Below are 18,697 nucleotides of genomic sequence, written 5' to 3'. Positions count from 1 at the left end.
TTGTAATAATTGGGTCTACAAATTTACCTTAATTGCAATCTCAACTTTAAAAAGTGAGTACAATTTCATTAAATGTCACAATAACCTATAAACAACAAACGTTGATGGAAACAGATGCAAAAGGAGATAAAACAGCCTAAATTAGTCAAAACAAAAGGCAGCTGATATAACTCAAGGACTGAGTTAAGATCATGCCCGCTAAACAAGACAAGTGTGGGACCAGAAATCAGTGAACCAAAATTAGTGTGTCAGAAATTAGGCTTATTGGTAGATAAAATAATGAGGGAATGGGCTATTCTGCCCATCACTTCCTTTTGGGGTCCTTAAAATGAGACTTTTGGGGGAAAAGCTGGCTACCATAACAGTGGCTGACTGAAATGAGGGGATGCAAATTCTGGTTGATTGAAAGACAAAAGAAGTGGAAGGATCAAGCTTCGCCATCATGACTGCTAGCCCCACTGTCTTCTAGGATCCTGGGCCTTCTTCATCCTAATCCTGAGAGATGCACTGACCAGCTTGGAACAGAGAGAGGGACCCAGGTGACTCTGTTACCTCCACTAGCTCCATTAAAATCCTGACCACCACTTGGAATGTGAAATTTTGTCTCCACCCTTAAAATATGTCCTTTTCCTTCCCTACATTATTTCTTCTCTTTCTTTTTTTCCTTCTTTCTAATAATAGTCTGGCTTACCCAGCCAAGACTGTATATTTTGCAACATTGCTGTAAGCTCTGTGACCAGAAAGGCAGCTAAATGCAATGCCATAAATATCCCAAAGCTGGTACAAGATTGCCAGGCCTCAAAGTTGTGTAGGGGCGTGAGCAGAAATTTTACTTTGACCCCTTTTTTAGGGGGGCACATTCTGTGCCCTGCCCCCTGCTCTGGCAGGAGCTCTCTCTTCCCTCCCTCCCTCCCTCCCTCTCTCTGTCTCGGCTCCAGCAGGAGCTCACTCTCCTCCCACAGCCCCATGGCCAGGAGGAGCTCGCTCTCCCTGCACTGCAGCTCCAGGGCTGGAGGAGTTCTGTGCCCCTGATGATTACTGGATGGGGGGAGAGTGCCTTTGCTTTCCCCCCCTCCTCCTGTTATGCATGCCCCTGTGGCTGATAAGACCATACAATTCTCCTGTGTTTTTGTCAGCAGCGAGGTTGCAAGTGAGAGTCAGCACCAGAGAGAGAAGCTGAATTTTCCATCTTTGCTCTTCTTTTCTTTCCCCTTTTGTGTGTGTTTGCTTGTTTTGTGCTCTAGAATACAGGACTGGACTTTAACAACAGCAATGACAACAGCTGGAGCCCATCTCAATCAACTTCTCTTTTTTCCAAAAGGTCAGTTATCATCATCTTTACTATCATCTAAAAGACTGTCAAACAATGGGTTTCCTTATAAAAACTCTCTACAGTGAAAGCCTTACTTAAAACTTAACGTTTCAAATGCTTTAACTATTTTCCTTTTCTACAACTTTAATGAAACGTTTAAGAGATTTTCAATAATGTGTTTGCCATGATTCTATGCAGGCTGAGGCCTCTGCGTACCAAACTGCTAGAGAGTGGTGGGGTCATATTAACACCTTTGACTCTTTTTTTGGTGTATATATTCTACTCAAATTAATACAACACTGTCATTCAGAGCTGATACTTCAGGCATAACCAGAAGGAACACTACAGACACAAGTATTAAATTTTTCACCACAGCAGGTATGTGGGGAGTTCCATAGGTGAAAAGGGAACAGTACATGACACACTACCATGATATAAGTGGGAGTTGCTATAAAGAGGAAAAAAATTCTCTACATATAATACATCAGAAAACCTTTATGATGAACATTCCAGGGACAATGTTATGTCTCATGTAATCCATGAACCAATCATGTCTTCAGATAAACTAAAATGACTGTAACTAGATGGATTAAATAAACAATAAAAATACAAATAAAACAAAATGGATCAAATAAGAGACTTCTTACAAGCTGCCATCCCATCCTTACCTAGGCTCAGTCTCTGTTTCATCTGCAACTGACAATTTAGCTGGCCCTAGTGGTACAGATTTTAGAGGTTCAGTAACCAGATAAAGTCACCCTAGTTTGTTAAAGCTACATACACTGCCAATAGCTTGGAAGCGGATTTGGGCAGAGACGTGTATTACTTTATTGGGCAGATTCCCTTAGTATTCATTAGCTCCATAAACTTAAGCAACAAGTATCAAATGGCATATCTCATGACAGTTTGTTTGAAATGAAACCTTGGCTCAGTTAAAAGTAGAGCACAGTACCGTATACTGTAGAATGAATATTTGTTCTATATTTATTAAATTTCCTGGCAATTCACATTATGCCTTAACATTTAAATTTGACACTGTGGGTTTAAAAAACAATTCCAGAATAATGTTATTTTATTTGATTTTAGACGGTGCAGAGTGCATTTCAAAAATTATCAGCCAGCAAGGCTTGTGTTCGCACTTACTGAAATGTCTGTTCAGCTCTGGATGGACATACTGGTGTGTTCAATTGTGGCTCCTTTTGTGAATATAAATTAGCAAATGTGCAAACACAATTTATCTGAATGCTTATTTCCAGAAAACCTGCTTCAGTGAAACTATGGCAACCACATAACAATACCTTTATTATTATTATTATTTCATTATTTGTATTACAGCGGTATCTAGAGACTCCTGCCACAATTGGGGCCATATCGTGCTAGGTGATGTATAAGCACATAATAAGAGACAGTCCCTACCTCAAATTGTCTAAAATGTAAGTACACAGACTCCCATTGGCTCTGGTTCACTCCAAAATAGACTAGACAAAGGGTTGGGAGGAAGAAAATATTTTCTCCGTTATTCAAATGGGGAACTGAGGGACAAAGAGATTAACTTTCCCAAGGTCACACAGGGTGTCTGTGGAAGAGCAGGAAATTAAACCCATAACTCCCGAGTCCCAGTCCTAACTTTATCCATGAGAACATTCTTCTTCCTTGATAGCACAGAAAATATGCTAAATACCACTAATACTATCTAATTGGCAAGAGTTCTGAAAGTTTTACTAGACCCATGTAATTCTGGTGCATAGGTGAGTGAAAGGACCGCAATTTTGGCTGGCCTTTATGATGGAGGCTGTGAAGGAGCATTGCTTCTTACATTCTCCTTCTCCATTGTAGCTCCAGTGTTGGCATATATACAATCTGCCTTTTAGGATTCTAAAGCCTAAAGGACTGCTGAGGCAGTCAGCACACTGGCTCATATTCTTTGAAGAATAAAAAAATATGCATACATTCAAAATGTTAATGTTAATAAGCAAATGTATATGTACTATAATAATTTCAAGATAACATAATTTTGCATACATGTAAATATTCTTTGTGTATATACAACCCTTAAGTGCACAGTCACTTGTTTCCTTCGCGTAGCGGAATGAAGGAGATGGAAGCACAGTAGCAGCTATTCCCTGCTGCCTCTCACAGGATCCTGTCCAAACATATCTGCTTCTGGGAGAAAGAAGAGGCTTACTGATGAACAGGCAGATAAAAGGGGCTGTGCATATCAATTAAGACAATCAGTAGGTTTTACTTACAACAATTTTAGCCAACACTTTTTGGCAGAACTCACCCAAATCTAGTGCAAACCTCACAAATGAAGAGATTTGTTTCTATTCTGGAACGCTCACTTCTTGAGAAAAAGGTCTATTAACCTTTTTAAAATAAAGAAACTTACAGTGAAATAGGAGAAGTGGCACTTGCACAGTTTATCATGTCGCTCATGGAAGTTTTATGGAAATCATCTCTAATAAATAGAATTTCACCACTTTGACATGGTAATAGTAGTCTGGTGTTTTAATTCTTATTGAGGATTAGGGCATACAAACAACATTTGCAATGTTTACATCGTCCCTTTTTAATTTTCAGTTGAACAAAAAGAGAATTTTTAGAAACTAGAATGTCAGTCTCATAACTCAAAAGCAGATTATCCAATTAATCTCAGAATATTTATTTTGAAAATATCTTTCTAGGCAGAAACTTTGCATGAGAAATGTCATCTAGAATGGAGTTGCTTTCAGTAAAATAGGGTTTATAAGAGAAACTGTCTTACAGCTTTAACTGTTTATCTAGGTAAACACCCATTACTGTGATATCCAAGTTTCTCTAATGTGATTCAAAAATAGGGGCAAATTTTTCAGTGTAGATATCCCCACATAATATGTGCACACATGCTCAAACTGGTCACTGTGAGTACATGCTCTTGCGAATGCAAATTGGTAACTCTGACTACTCAATGGGTTTCTTTTAGAGAGTACCAAGCAGCTATGCAAACCAATTCGCTCTAAAGCAATCCAAGTTGCAATTAGTGTTTCCCCTTTGAAGCCAACCTGCATGCAAACTTGGACAGTATACTGTTACTGCACTTTGGGCTTGGCACGGTAGGGAGGTCTGACACCTCAGAGTGTCAGCCAGCTTTGGAGAAGCCGGCCAACAACACCTCACTGCACTTCAGGTTTGGGCAACCAGAGCTGAGTTAAACTGAGTTCTGTAAATACAATTTCCCCAAACTAGACACTTCTCATAGTGATTTAATATGCTCTTGCCCCTAAGGTCCAGGATTAAAGGCTGACCTCAGCTTCATGTCATCTTTACAGAGTTGCTGTCTCACTTGAGTCTGAGGTTATTACAGTATTATCTTTCCCATCAAGTTTCTATCCTGATAATTCACATCATAACATCACTGTTCACCTTAATATTTTCCCCTGATGTTATACTTTGGTTTCGTTTACTGGCTACTGGGGACATTCTGGGCTCTCTTCTGGTTTACTAAGATCTGCAGGCCAATTTCAGAAGTGATATATAAGGGTCTGTAAAATAAAACCTATTGCATTCACTTGAACTACCTAAAACCTGCTTATACCACTTCTCACAATGTAAATTAGTGTAACTTCTATGCCAAGGAACTGGAAGAAGGTGTAAAAGTAGTGCTTTAATTTACACCTTCTCCTGGCTCTCTGTCATGTAAGAGCATTACTTTAGATTTGCTTACTCACAGGTAGAGCAGATGGAAATAGGTCTAAGGAAGCATAAGTTGGTGGAAAGGAGTTTAAGGTAGACTTACAGAACCTTCTGCATTACTTCTGAATTCAGCTCCATCTCTTCAGCAGAACTGCACATATTTTCAGTTGAGAAAGAAATGTCTTGTTTAAAAACCTGCAATGAATTGTTCACCAGAGGCTTTACCTCTGACACAAAAGCATCTCTTAGACTCTGCTTCAAATAAGAGAATAGTCAGGCCTCATCCTACATTTACCAGTTAATTTCATTCATAAGGGATTAAACTATAAAGGGGAAAACATAAGACTGTGATGCTCTGTGGTAGATCAATAAGCAAAGAAAAGCTTCCAGGTGTATACATGGCCTGAGAAGAGCCTCAAATACAGCAGTTGGTGAGAAACTGAGGACAGCATGGATGTGGGGTTCAGCTAAACAGGAAAAATAAATAAAGATGTCTATATGTGGCAGCAGTGGAATCTGACTGAAAGTGTGAAGAGTGAGAAAATAAAATTGTACTGAAAAGGTCCTTTGAAAATATATTGTCATTGCCTTTGCTGAGCAATCTAAGAGACATCTGTGAGGTACCTGCTGATTTAAAAGTTATTGTAGAGGATGAGCAGGGGGAGCTAATGAGTTTGAAGAACTTTATTAAGAAGGGGAGACGTAGATTGCAAGAGTGGGTATTTTCAAGCTTTCACTGCTCTACTATTTTAATCCTGTCTTTTCTTATTTCCCCAGGACCTCCTTGCCTTTCTGACTCTTCACTCTGACAACCCATCCTAAATCACCAAATTGCTTATGGGAACTGGAGTCTATATATTAATAGGTTGTTCCGTTTTATTTTCTGCAGAAGGGAGCTGTATTTGTAATAGCTTTCCTTCACTCAAAACCCTTTGTCAAAAGAAGAACAGCAAGCTGCATCTTTATATATGAAAGACATGCTGTTAAATTGGTGAGACTATAATTGTTTCGACGGAAGCAAAAGTTGGCTACATGATTACAGTATTAGGGCTCAATACGTGAATACACAGAACAAATGGCTCCCTAACTTAGCAGCCAAAGGTTAGTGCACTGTTCTTTTTTTAATAGGGTTTTGTGTTGTGCAATTGTAAAATAAAAACAAAAGGTCCAAGTCTCTTAGTAATTCATTTTAATGCATTGTAAATGGCTCAAGTGAGAATTGCTTTAATTATGTTCTCCCATTGGAATATTCATGGAAACAAACTTCAGGACTGCTTTGCATTTTGTCTTGACTATGAACAAATTTGAGTACAGACTGAAAGTTGCCTGCTGCCTAAATCAGTCTCCCTTTGGTTGTCTCAGTCAACTTCCATTTGAGCAGTCAACAAATAGATTGATGAAGGAAGCTGTTGTCATGTTCATTTTGTAAAGACTCCCTCTAGATTTTTAGCCAGGCTGGAATGGCTGACTGGCTGTATGTGTGTCGGTAGCTGGATCATGAACGCAATTGCATTGTTGGATAAATGTGTTTATATCTGAATTTAGGACCAAATATTAAAAGATGTACATGAATAGCAGCCTCCAACTCAACTCCAGTACACGACCCAACATCAGTGCAGTCTTAATGCTTTCCTTCATATTATCTTTTTCCAGAAAAGATTAATTCCTTCTTTAAGACTTTCAGGAAAAAAGATGTTTGTGTGGATTGCGATTTCTTAACTATTTGCTATCTTCTTTAATGCATCAAATACAGTCTTCTGCCTGAGAATACAGGAGAGAAAGTGCAAATCAGGGAGTAACATCAGACATTGATGAAAGCTGACATATTGTGTACAAGGAAGAATTAGAATTTTGCAGAGTTAGCATGATGAGAAATTAAATCTCCTTCACTGACTTGATTGTGTTGATGTGAAAAGTCTACCCATCATTTAGACATAGGAGTTTGGTTTTAATAGTCATGTCAATCACACTTTCCCTTTAGCACACATAAACCCAAAGTTTATTCTCTATAAAACCCCCTTTGACCATCTTATCTCTTGTAGGGCCTACATATATATGTTTGATCTTTTTTTCAAACATCTATTATCTCCTACATAACACTCATTTAGTTTCCCCCCTTAGGGGGGAAAAAAGACACTTTCATATGCCCTAATCAGTCAATTAATGTACATTGCAGAGTTAAGTATCAGAGGGGTAGCCATGTTAGTCTGAATCTGTAAAAAGCAACAGAGGGTCCTGTGGCACCTTTGAGACTAACAGAAGTACTGGGAGCATAAGCTTTCGTGGGTCAGAACCTCACTTCTTCAGATGCAAGAAGTGAGGTTCTGACCCACGAAAGCTTATGCTCCCAGTACTTCTGTTAGTCTCAAAGGTGCCACAGGACCCTCTGTTGCTTATTGCAGAGTTGTTTTTCTGTGTCAGACCTGGCCACCATTGAATTTAAGTCAGATAAGATGTTGTAGTTATACCTCCATGGGAAGCAGAATAAAGATATCAACCATAAGGTATACAAAGATTTCTCTATCTTTTAATCTTAGTGAAACAGGTGCTATTTATTTTGTGGTGTTCTGTGCAGATGCTTGATCGAGGGTCTAATTTACCTGACTTTTCTAGGCATATCTCTTCATTGTACCAGCTGAGAGTGATAAGGCCAGGCCATCCCATCTCATGAAGATAAATTTATTATTAATATTTTCCCATTTTATGTCCTCCCAATGGTAAATTTAAAAGCTAAAAATAATTAGCAGTTGATGAGTTAGCAATGGACTAATGTGATCACTTCAGGTAAGTGTCGGTGTCCTAAAGTCTGGAATCTTATCTAGACTATCCTAACCTCATGAGAAAGCAAGAGAAAATTGGACATCTCAGGAGAACAGGTTTCTTTGTTAAATTTCTGGTATTTCTGGCTTCACAGCTGAGCAGAAATACCTCGTAAATAGCCTTTCTGGTACTACTGTGGCGTTTCCTCTTCTGGTCCCAGATGGAATTTAAGGACTTGTCTACACAAGAGAGTGCAGTGGAGGGGGAGTGTTAAACTTGACTAAGTTGACTTAAGTAGGTGTGAAAATGATTGTGTACACACCACACAATTAATTTTAACGCACTAATTCCATATTTATCACAAGCTCTGGAATCCTCTTTCAAAGTGAACTAAGTTTGATGTGAATAGAGTTTGTTCAGCATATTGTTTGTGCACACTCAATGGTGCTGTGGCAGTCCTGCAACTGCTATCCCAAACTGCTTTGTGGGCAACCATTCCTGGTTTGTCTATTTACTTGTGTGCCCTCCAGGGCTGTGGTGTCAAGTTGACTGGATGTCCCCTCTCCCATTTTGAAAACTTGCGCAGGGCCAGAATTTGCCCATTTTCTCCTGTATTCAAGTCTGTCAGCATTGCTGCGATATTACTCCAGACACCTTACAACATGCCTTGGGCAACCATTTGGAGCTGTGCTGAGACCCTGGATCTCCTCGCCACTTGGGGAGAAGCATTAGTGCAGGATACTTTCGTGGACAGCCACCAGAATAAAGATCTTTTTGAGAACATTGCTAAGCAGAAGTCTGCAAGAAGTCAGTCAGAACACCAACCAGTCCAGGATAAAGAGCAAACAGCTCAGGAGAATGTACATTCAAACCAGAAATGCCAGAAGAGGTCCAGCAGTGGAAATGTGACCTGTCCATTTTTTGCAGAGCCAGGCATGATGTTAATCAAATATACAATCATGAAACCCAGGAAGGTTGACCAGCAAGACTCTTTGGAAGATGAACACAAGGAGGCCAGTGAAGAACTGTCCCTGAAAAGCCAAGATCTCTTTGGGACTTAGGACTTTGAAGCCAGCCAGATAGAAGGCAAGACCAATCCCTGATATGCAGCAACTGAGCCTAGTTCCCAGCCAGGAACTCAGCCTGGGTCTCAGGAGGCAGATCCTCTTGAGGGAACCTCAGCACGTATCTATCTTTACAATTAATTATCATTATTATTGTGCTATACTCTTGTGCTAGCTTCTGATCTAGGTGCCCCATGCTGCAGTCATAGTAGGCAGATGTCAGCTAGGCTGCTTTCCAAATCTCTAGCCCCTCAGTCCACTCTGTCTTTTCGGGCCCCTATCCATGTTTTCAAAATGGTGGCTTCTCCAGCTGAGCAGTCGGTCTCTGTGTTACGCTAAAGCCCCAACTATCACCTGTTTTCAAGTCCATGTCATTGAAGGGCACATTCAAAATTCAACAGTTTATTTAGACAGTGGTTACAGGAAGAGAAATCTGGTTACTAATCTCAGTTTACATGAGGTAAACATGGGCATTGCATGCCCCTAAAGGTACAAAGATTACAGCTCTCCACTGAGGTATAAATGCCCTATAACACACATTCTTAAAAGAAAAGAGCTTTACCTTAGAGCAAGTAAAGCTCTTAATGGTTTCTTGCAGGCTTACACAGAGAAAGACTGGGAACAGTAAATGCTTCAGACAATCATTGCAGAAAACTTTCTATTTTTCTTCTATCTAATTTCACTGTCTGCAGAGGAGATAAAATAAAATCTCAGACTGAGAAATTGCTTGATTTTGGTCTGGACATTATGGGGGATAGCTGGCCTGTCATTTTCCCACTTCCACTTCTGCAGATTTTTTTTTTTGGGGCAGAGGGGAGCATCTTGGTGAATATCTTCACAGTATATCTCACTGGTATGCCCTTTGCCTTTTTGAATAAGCCCATTCTCTGCCTCCTAGTCACCGTCCTCAGTGTAATATCATTGAGAGTCAGTACACAGCCTAAAGGGATGTAGCGGGGATTACTATCCAGCTCACCCCCAGATGTGCCCAGCCAACCTCTCCAACACCATTTTTGCAAATGTAAATCCAAACTGTGATCATAATTCCCAACCCCTTCCCTGGTCACCAAAGCCTCCACACAACATACATTTCACAGACAAAAATCCCTATACAGCCCTCCTCATGCACACACCACTTATCAAGTCTGAAAAGAATCTCAGGGAGGGAAAGTCAGAAATTCATATCAAAATGCTATCATAGCCGCTCTGAAATATGAACAATGACCACTTGTGTTTTCCCTGCAGTGCCCAGAACCTCAAGGACAGGCCTTTATCAATGACTGAGTGAGTGGCTAATCTGAGCGGCAAAACAAGGAAAACTCAGGATTAAAATGTTGCAGACTTCATTGCAGAGTTCCAAAGAAAGACTAAAACAGCAGAAAGGTGGAGACCGTACTTGAGGACAGAGAGGGCGAAGAAATGGAGTTCTCTAGAGAGATGGTTGGAGTGGCCAAAGACAGTGTCACAGTGGTAAAGGACAGTGTTATCATGGCAAAATGATGGTTGAAAAGGAGAGGGAGATGCAATTCCTGCAGGCAAGACAGAGCAAGAATGCTCTGCTGCAGTGCATGCTGCTATTAGGGCAGCAGGCAATGCAGTGCAGTAAACCAGACCCAGCCATATTCTGCAACCCCTGGGCAATACAGAATACAGTACTAGAATCACCAGCAACTCCTCCCCCGCAGCTGTGCTCCCAGAGGCCATTCCCTTCACAAACCCAAACTCAGGGCCGCAAGAACAGCTGGAAGACCAGCTCTTTTGAGGTATCTAATGTCCTGATAACTTTGAGCATCACCGCACAACACCAGAAGGTCCAAGAACAAGAAGAGGCAGGGGTAAGGTATCTGCTCAGCTTGAATCCCCCCCTCCTCTTGTTATGTTCTGTCTTCCACTGCACTAGATGATTTTTAATTAAAACAATAAACAAACAAAAATTCAAGGTTTATTTCTATTTGCCATATAATACAGTGTATAATAATAAAAACCATTAACAATTCCTTTATAAAGAGCCATCAATGCATTTTACACTGAGGATCCATAGATTTTAAATAATTCATAGGATTTTACAAAAGTATCTAGGCACAGACACAAAGCAAAATAAGGATCGCCATAGCGTTCCACTTCCACCACCTATAAACAATGCCACAGTGCTCACAGTCCATCCCACCTTGCTCTGTGGGTTAATGACTGGATGTTCAGCTGCACATTTTCAGGCCTGAGACTCAAAATAAGAGTAATGGGTGTCTCTGACAGTGTTGACCTTTCTGTTTCTATTTTCTGTTGGATGCCTTGCTGGCTGCTCAAACCGCTGAGGAAGTGTCTGCCTCATAGTTTCCCACCCTTCCTTAAGACTTTCTCCCTTTCAGAAATATTGTGTAAAATGCAACATGCAGCTACACTCTTAAGCATTTTTTTGAAGCTTCCAGCTTGTTCCACAAACAGAGCCATCTCCCTTTCAAGTGGCCAAATGCACACTCCGCTGCCATTATGCAGTTACTGAGGTGGCAGTTAAACAGCTCCATTCTTCTGCCCTAGCCTCCTGTGAACAGTTTTATTAACCATAGAAGCAGAGAATAAACCGGGTCTCCCAGGATAACCAGAGCAATCTCCACACCACGAATGTCCTTAGTGATCTGGGGGGCAAACAGTCCACAGAACTGAGTTCCGAAAGATAATACCTCTGTGGCCGCTTGCGAACAATTCTTCATTTATGTTTGTAAACCTGCCACAGTGGTCAACCAGTCCTTAGAGCACCAGGGAGAAATACCCCTCTCTGTTTAATAATTTGGAATCCTTGGGGGCAGGGGTGGGGACTCAAATAATGGACCCCTGGGTCTCATCAATTTCCCATATGCTTAGGGAACCCCATGTATACAAAGCCATCAATTATCTCCTGAGCTATACCCTGGTGTAACAGTACCTTTCTAGCTTTATAGCGTGGTGTAACAGTACCTTTCTGTGAAATTGCAGATCTGCATGACAATGGCCCCAATGGTTGAATTGGTTGGCTACGCATTGGTAGCATTTGGGATGGCCAGTTTCCAGATGGCAATGGCGACCCACTTCTCCATGGGTATGGAGCACTGCATATTTGTATGCTTGTCACTGCAGCTCTGGGGCTAGTTTGGCACATATAAAAAAAGGTTGCCTTCACCACACTGTAATTCTTTCACCACGGCTAGTCATCCCAGGTTTTCAGAACAATCCTTTCCCACTAATTAACACTGGTTTCCCAGGCCAGAAACAGCACTGCATGGTGTGAAGTTGCTCCAGGAACCACTCCTTTAGTATCAGTTGCTCAGTGTCCTCCTCTTCTTCCTTGTCCTCATCTAGGGTTACCAGATAGCAAGTGTGAACAATCGGGACGGGGTGGGGTGGTAATAGGCACCTATATAAGATAAAGCCCCAAATATTGGTACTGTCCCTATAAAATTGGGACATCTGGTCACCCTATCTTCATCCCACTTCCTCTACTGCTCCTGAAACTTCTGGTGCTACTGGAGGAGCTGCTGCTACTGCCAAATCATCTTCTCAGTGGTGCAGCAGGTGAAGTTCAAAACCAAATTCATCCTGCTTTGAGTGTTGAAATACAGCCAAAGCCGCCTGAGGATTTGCGGTTGTCAGCATAGCGGCGTGGAGCATTGTTAGGGCCATGCTGGCCCACAGCAATTCAAAAGTGATGTTAGTCCAGCCAGAAAGGAATCATGGGGCAGAGACAAAGAAAACGTGGATTTTTTTGAAAAATGTGAACCCTCCTGGCTTCCATTATGCATCCCTCATTGCAGAGAGAGAGAAATCACAGAATGCACACTGCTCAGCAGTAAAGCAAAGGACTATGGGATACACTCCAAGAATGCCACATGCTTAGTATGCAGCAAGCTGCCCCGTTGTACACAATGATGCAAATTGGAAGAGACACAGCCATCCCATGTGCACACTATTAGTGATTCTTACCTGCTGCGAGTAAAACAGTGTATGTCAAATCAATCTGGCTTAAACCCCCTGTGTAGACAAGTCCTAAAATTTTCCAAGCCAGAGATGCAAAAATGAAAAGTTATTTTAATAATTATAATGCCAGCAGGTATCATCTGAATGGAGCATGCTCCATTCACACCCCCACATCAGAGGCAACGGGCGGGCAGAGATGACATTGATTCAGTCACGCTGGCTCAATGCCAAAAGAAATTTCCCTGTGCTAGGGGACTCTACATCTGTCCATTTATCTCAGCTTTACAGCCCCTTTGCAGTGCTCTGACAGTGCAAAGGGGCCATAGAGCAGGCTAGGTTCTGGCCCTTTGTCAAAAGATTAAGTACCCCAAGAAGGGAATAAAACTAACGTACACAGAGACTCAGAAGAACAGAAATGAATGGGCAGATAGTTTCACCATGCAGAAAATCAAGAGAGTAAGATGTTAAGTTAGTTTTTACATGGAGGGATAAGGAATAGGATATCCATTTAGTGGCTCAGTTTCCAATTGTCAAAATAAAAAGTATTTGACAATGTCTCTTTAAGACTTATCTACCTCAAACAGTTAAAAAGCTTAAGATTCAAAAATATTTTTTCCTTAAAAAATACCTCTTGAATTTTAAAAATAATCCATTAAAATTAACAGAACCCTTTTCACTTGCCTTATGAGGAATTACAATCAGGCACAGCTGTTTCAGTCAGAAAAAATCTTTAATTTCAGAAGTAAATTGTAAAGCTCAAGGAAACCTCAAAATTGTCATCATAGAAAAGGCCTGATCTCCTCTCACGTATAGTGGTGTAAATTACAATGCACTGGTGTAAAACTGGTGAAAGAAAGAGAAGAATCTGGCATTCAATCCAGTCACACAGTGCTGCTGCTTGAAATATTATTACCCTTCTTATTTCAACCCTTTCTCAACAGAAGATGCATTTACGATAAATTCAGCAATTAGAATCATAAGAAAATACACTATAGTCAATGACTGATTGTCCCTTGATTAGATTCTGCTCCAATCGGTATTTGTTATCATCACTTGTTCCTTTCTGCTTCAGGATCCACAACTGCAATCAAATGTAAGACGTAAACAGAGAATCACAATCTACTTGTGCTGAAATGAAATTTCTCCTCACACTGATGGGAGCGGGGTGGGGGGAGGTGTGTGTGTGGAGTCTAGTCTCTATTCAATACACAGAAACGTTTCATATTTAAGTCCACATACACAAAGAAAAGAATATAAACCCTTTGTTTTCCTTTCCTAGTAAGCACTAGAGTCTTTTGAGATATGAATTATCTAATGTGGAATGCATTGTTTTTATCTCGTATGCTCTCTTTGCAGCTCCTACTCCATGCCTGTTTCTTAAGACCCATTCCCAGACTTAAATGCCACCTGCCTAAATGTTGGACCAAGGTAGGTTTCTATATATCTAGTTGACTGGCATGGTTGGGGATAAATATCAATGGTCTTTTATTTAAAAATATCAGATATTTAATATTATATCAGATTATTTTTATATAAATTAAATACAAGTTTATTTTTTAAATTATTTTAAAAATATTTTTAAAAAGTAGTTTAGGCCTTAACATAGGCTGTCAATTTCATATTTAATTATAAATAGGGTTTTTTTTAAATAATATTTTTTTAATTTCAGTTAATTCAATTAGTTCAGTTTGTTGACTAGTTCATTGAAAGTTTAGAACCCAACTGGGGGTTGGAAAAGCAGGAAAACTTTTTTTCCATTACCAAACTATGAATAAAAAAGTTCTAAAATCTTGAAGGACATGGTGACCAGAAACAATCAGTTCAATTCATTCACTAATAAGATAATATAGTTAACAGAATATCCTGAAATTCCACCTCCTCTGAATATTGCATAACTTTCATGCCTTTGCTTGTGAGTAAAATAAAGGGAGTATTAGGGTTCAAGCATTTGATTAAATTGACACATTTTAGTTTCCACTTGCTTGGTAATAGCAGTCGAAAATTGAGACTGCTCTTTTGCTATGGGATTAATCTTCATTAAGCTAAGGGCCATCAGTGCACTCAAGTACCCAAAATAACCCTGTCAGACATTAACAAGCTCTATGGAATTACCACAGTGTAAGTATGTAGGCCATCTTTAACAGCCACATGTCATTACAAGTGTAGTCAAATCTCTATGCCCCAACCATGATTTATTCATTTTACAAATATACTAAATCCACCACAGTAGTTTGCTCAGGAGATTTCCAAAAACCATTAGGTGGTTGACTGATGAGTTAAGAAATAATTTGTTCACTGAATTAGCTCATATAAATTGTCATGCTCATATAGATGATGGTGACAAATAATCCTTTAACTTTAGACAACATTGTAGATAACTAGTTTCTGGGGCTCTGAAACTCCTTCACAGTTGATCCACATCTTAATAGAAACACTGTCTTGTGGACACTTCTCTTCCCATTCACAGTTTTACCTGGACCACCTCCCCACTCTGAGAGATGATCAAATAAAATCCCTATGGCTATATTAACAATTGTTTACATGGGAAAGTGTTAGGAATGGGTTTAAAAGAAGCCCAAAATACATTAATGTTATATGGAAACAAGATACCCTTCCATGGGCCACCAACAAGTGCTTTACAGATCACTGGCAGTTCACAGGTCACCACTGAGTTAGCTGCTGATTGCATGTCTGTAATTATGACAGAAGCATGCACTACAGGTAGGATTTTAAAACACACCTTAGCAAGTTAAGTGTCCAAACCCAGTGACCTGCAATGGGAGAAAGACGCCTAATTCTTGTAGGTATTTTGAAAATTCCGTCCCTCGGCACTGAAGAGGAAAATAAAAGGGAATGCCTAAGCCTCATGTATCACAGTTAAGAGTGCAAGATAGACAGAGAGATTAATACACTGGGTGCACTTTAAAATGCCATTAAATCAATTCTCCGCAATAGTATTTTCATGGAAATTGCATTTATCTAGATTTCTGTTCATCCTGTCTAAGCAATAGTCCTATTTTCCATTATTCTCAGCGAACTCCATGGGTAACAATGCTCTCTTTGCTCACTCCACACATCTCCTGGCAGTGATGATTTTCCCTGAGCATGTGCACTTTTAAACGTGGGGTTAATAAGACAACTAATTCTTTATTATAGTCAATCACTTTTGCTTATCTGCTCTTGACTTTGTGATGTGTTATATGTCATGAGATACATTTTGTTCCCTAAGACTCTATAGAATTCTTGTATATTTCTTCCTATGTTTCTGAATGAGAACTACACTATAGCCTGCAACAGTTACCATCCCTTGACACTTTTAAGGTTTATATTATGCACTACACATGATTTGAGGACACTACTGCTCAAACATTTGTACAGTGACTGGGCAGGAATGGTCAGTTTTGATTGTTTTTTATGTCATAAACCTTATAAAAACCTTATAACCAATATAAACATATCACCAACATTATAAACAATTTCTGTGCAGTAGACCTCAGAGTTACGAACATCTCGGGAATGGAGGTTGTAACTCTGAACAAAACTTTATGGTTGTTCTTTCAAAAGTTTGCAACTGAACATTGACTTATACAGCTTTGAAACTTTCTATACAGAAGAAATATACTGCTTTTAACCATCTTAATTTAAATGAAACAAGCACAGAAATAGCTTCCTTACCTTGTCAAATCTTTTTTTAAAACTTTCCCTTTATTTTTTTAGTAGTTTACGTTTAACATGGTACTGTACTGTATTTGCTTCCTTTCTCACTCTCTGCTGCTGCTGCCTGATTACGTACCTCTGATACCAAATGAGGTGTGTGGTTGACCTGTCAGTTTGTAATTCTGTTGTTCATAACTCTGAGGTTCTACTGAATTTGATGTATCTTGTTTAATCATCATTTTTTCTATTAAAGTTCTCCTTAACAAGGATTAATGTATTGCCTCAATTCTTTCACATTGGTTCCCCAAAATGCGCAGAAAATAAGAAAGACAATTTTCTTTCTTAGAAAATTCACAGATTTCTAATATCCTCCATGTCTGAAAGTCTGTTCTGTGGGGTGTTCCCCCCTCTCCCTGCTGTCTGGAGGGAGAACAAAGATGGATGGCCAGCCTGGGGCTAGATGCGTCCATCTGTGGAGAGCTCTAGCACCATGGCTTCCAAAGTTGAAAAATATTAACTCAATATTTTTAGATATGACACTTAACTTTAACATGTGAACCCTGTATCATAGCCTTAGAGAATAAACAATTATTTCTTGATGCAAACATATTTTTTTCCTTCTAACCTGAGAGAGCAGAGTAGAGAATCAATAGCTTTCACTCTGAGACACTCCAGGTAGGCCAGGTTGTCAGAACAGTAAAATAACACCTACCACAGAACAAGAATGACCAGTAATGTGTTCCAGTTTAGCTCTGCTGGCCAGTGCACTGGTTCTGCAGAGCCGAAACTCTGCACATTCTTTGCCCCACTATGCCCAGGCAGGGAGGAGGTTGATGTACAGTGCTCCTTTTCCCATGTGCCTGGGCCCCAGGTGTGGAAGTAAGGAAGTAAGAAAGTTCTTACTGGAAAGTTCTATGACAGATGCAGCACTATGTACACGCTTGGTATTATTAAATGTTTGTTACGATCTTGACTAAGCTGAATAGCTTACATTAAAGTTCAATATACATCAAATATAGTAAAAAGTATCTTCTTTCTTGAACTCTATATTTGTGAGTGTTACCAAGATGTCTAGATCAGGGATCGGCAACCTTTGGTATGCGACTCGCCAGGGTAAGCACCCTGGCGGGCTGGGCCGGTTTGTTTACCTGCTGCGTCCGCAGGTTCGGCCGATCGCAGCTCCCACTGGCCGCGGTTCGCCGCTCCAGGCCAATGCGGGCTGCGGGAAGTGGCGCGGGCTGAGGGATGTGCTGACCGCCGCTTCCCACAGCCCCCATTAGCCTGGAGCGGCGAACCGCGGCCAGTGGGAGCCGCAATCAGCCGAATCTGCGGATGCAGCAGGTAAGCAAACCATCCTGGCCTGCCAGTGTGTTTACCCTGGCAGGCTGCGGGCCAAAGGTTGCCAATCCCTGGTCAACATAATTATATTCTTGACGTCTGTAAGCCTACACAGGGCTTTAATGGAAACAATGAACAAGCCACAAGAGAAAATAGAATACTCGAGCTCCAAAAATATTATAATACCTGACTCATTTTAAAACAAAACATAAATTCATTTTAAAGAAGACATTAGCTTGCCCTGACACAACCATAAGGTATTTAAAGTAAAATAAAATATGTTAATGTATTTTCAATATTTAGGAGTGATCATGTAATAAAATGTCCCATTTTATTTAGCAAATGCATAAATAATCACCACTCCTTCTCATTCTTCTTTCAACAGCCTCCTATGGAAGAACTCAGTCTCCTGACTTGAAATGTCTGTTTGCAATGAGCCCAGTCCTGATGATCTTACTCAAGCAAAACTCCCATTGAAGACATTTGGGACAAATACATCTCTGGTGTAACCTGGCATGGAGAAAATGGACTAACACCAGATATGCTTACTGCCATTATCGATGCTGAAAAAAAAAAAAAAACCCTGAACCTGTAATGAGCTCATTTTGAGTGAATTCCTGCACACACAAAGAGCTCAACTGTTTTAGCAAGGGTCCTTGCAAGTACAAGGTGCACCCATTAATTAGGGCCAGCTTCATTAGTAAAATGAACTTCTAAAGAGCATCAAATGGCAGCAGTTTTGTGCTTCCAGTCCAAATATCCTGCAAGGGGGTGGATGAAAGATTAGAGCATTTCCACACTTCTGGAAGCATATTTTATTAAACAGAAGCTTCAGGTGTTCAGTAAGTTAAGACATTTCATATATTATAATTGCACACAAACTGAGAAAATACTGCCATTGGAATATCATAGGAGTTCAAAAACAAAAATTTTAAGGGTGTCATTT

The 18,697-nt window shown here is 40.1% G+C and overlaps 1 long non-coding RNA gene across 1 annotated transcript; it reads left to right on the top strand.

Annotated features, from left to right (window-relative positions):
• The first annotated feature begins 899 nt into the window (after nucleotides 1–899).
• On the top strand, nucleotides 900–18,354 carry LOC112059664 (uncharacterized). The gene is made up of 5 exons (XR_002888950.3): nucleotides 900–1,321; nucleotides 2,648–2,745; nucleotides 5,762–6,085; nucleotides 14,113–14,184; nucleotides 18,137–18,354. It is a non-coding gene; the product is annotated as an uncharacterized LOC112059664 (long non-coding RNA).
• Nucleotides 18,355–18,697: the final 343 nt, after the last annotated feature.

Source organism: Chrysemys picta, chromosome 1 (genome assembly GCF_011386835.1).
Source record: "Chrysemys picta bellii isolate R12L10 chromosome 1, ASM1138683v2, whole genome shotgun sequence".
NCBI lineage: Eukaryota > Metazoa > Chordata > Testudines > Emydidae > Chrysemys > Chrysemys picta.
The sequence above is the reverse complement of the archived record's forward strand: the minus strand, read 5'-3'. Positions and strand labels throughout refer to the sequence as shown.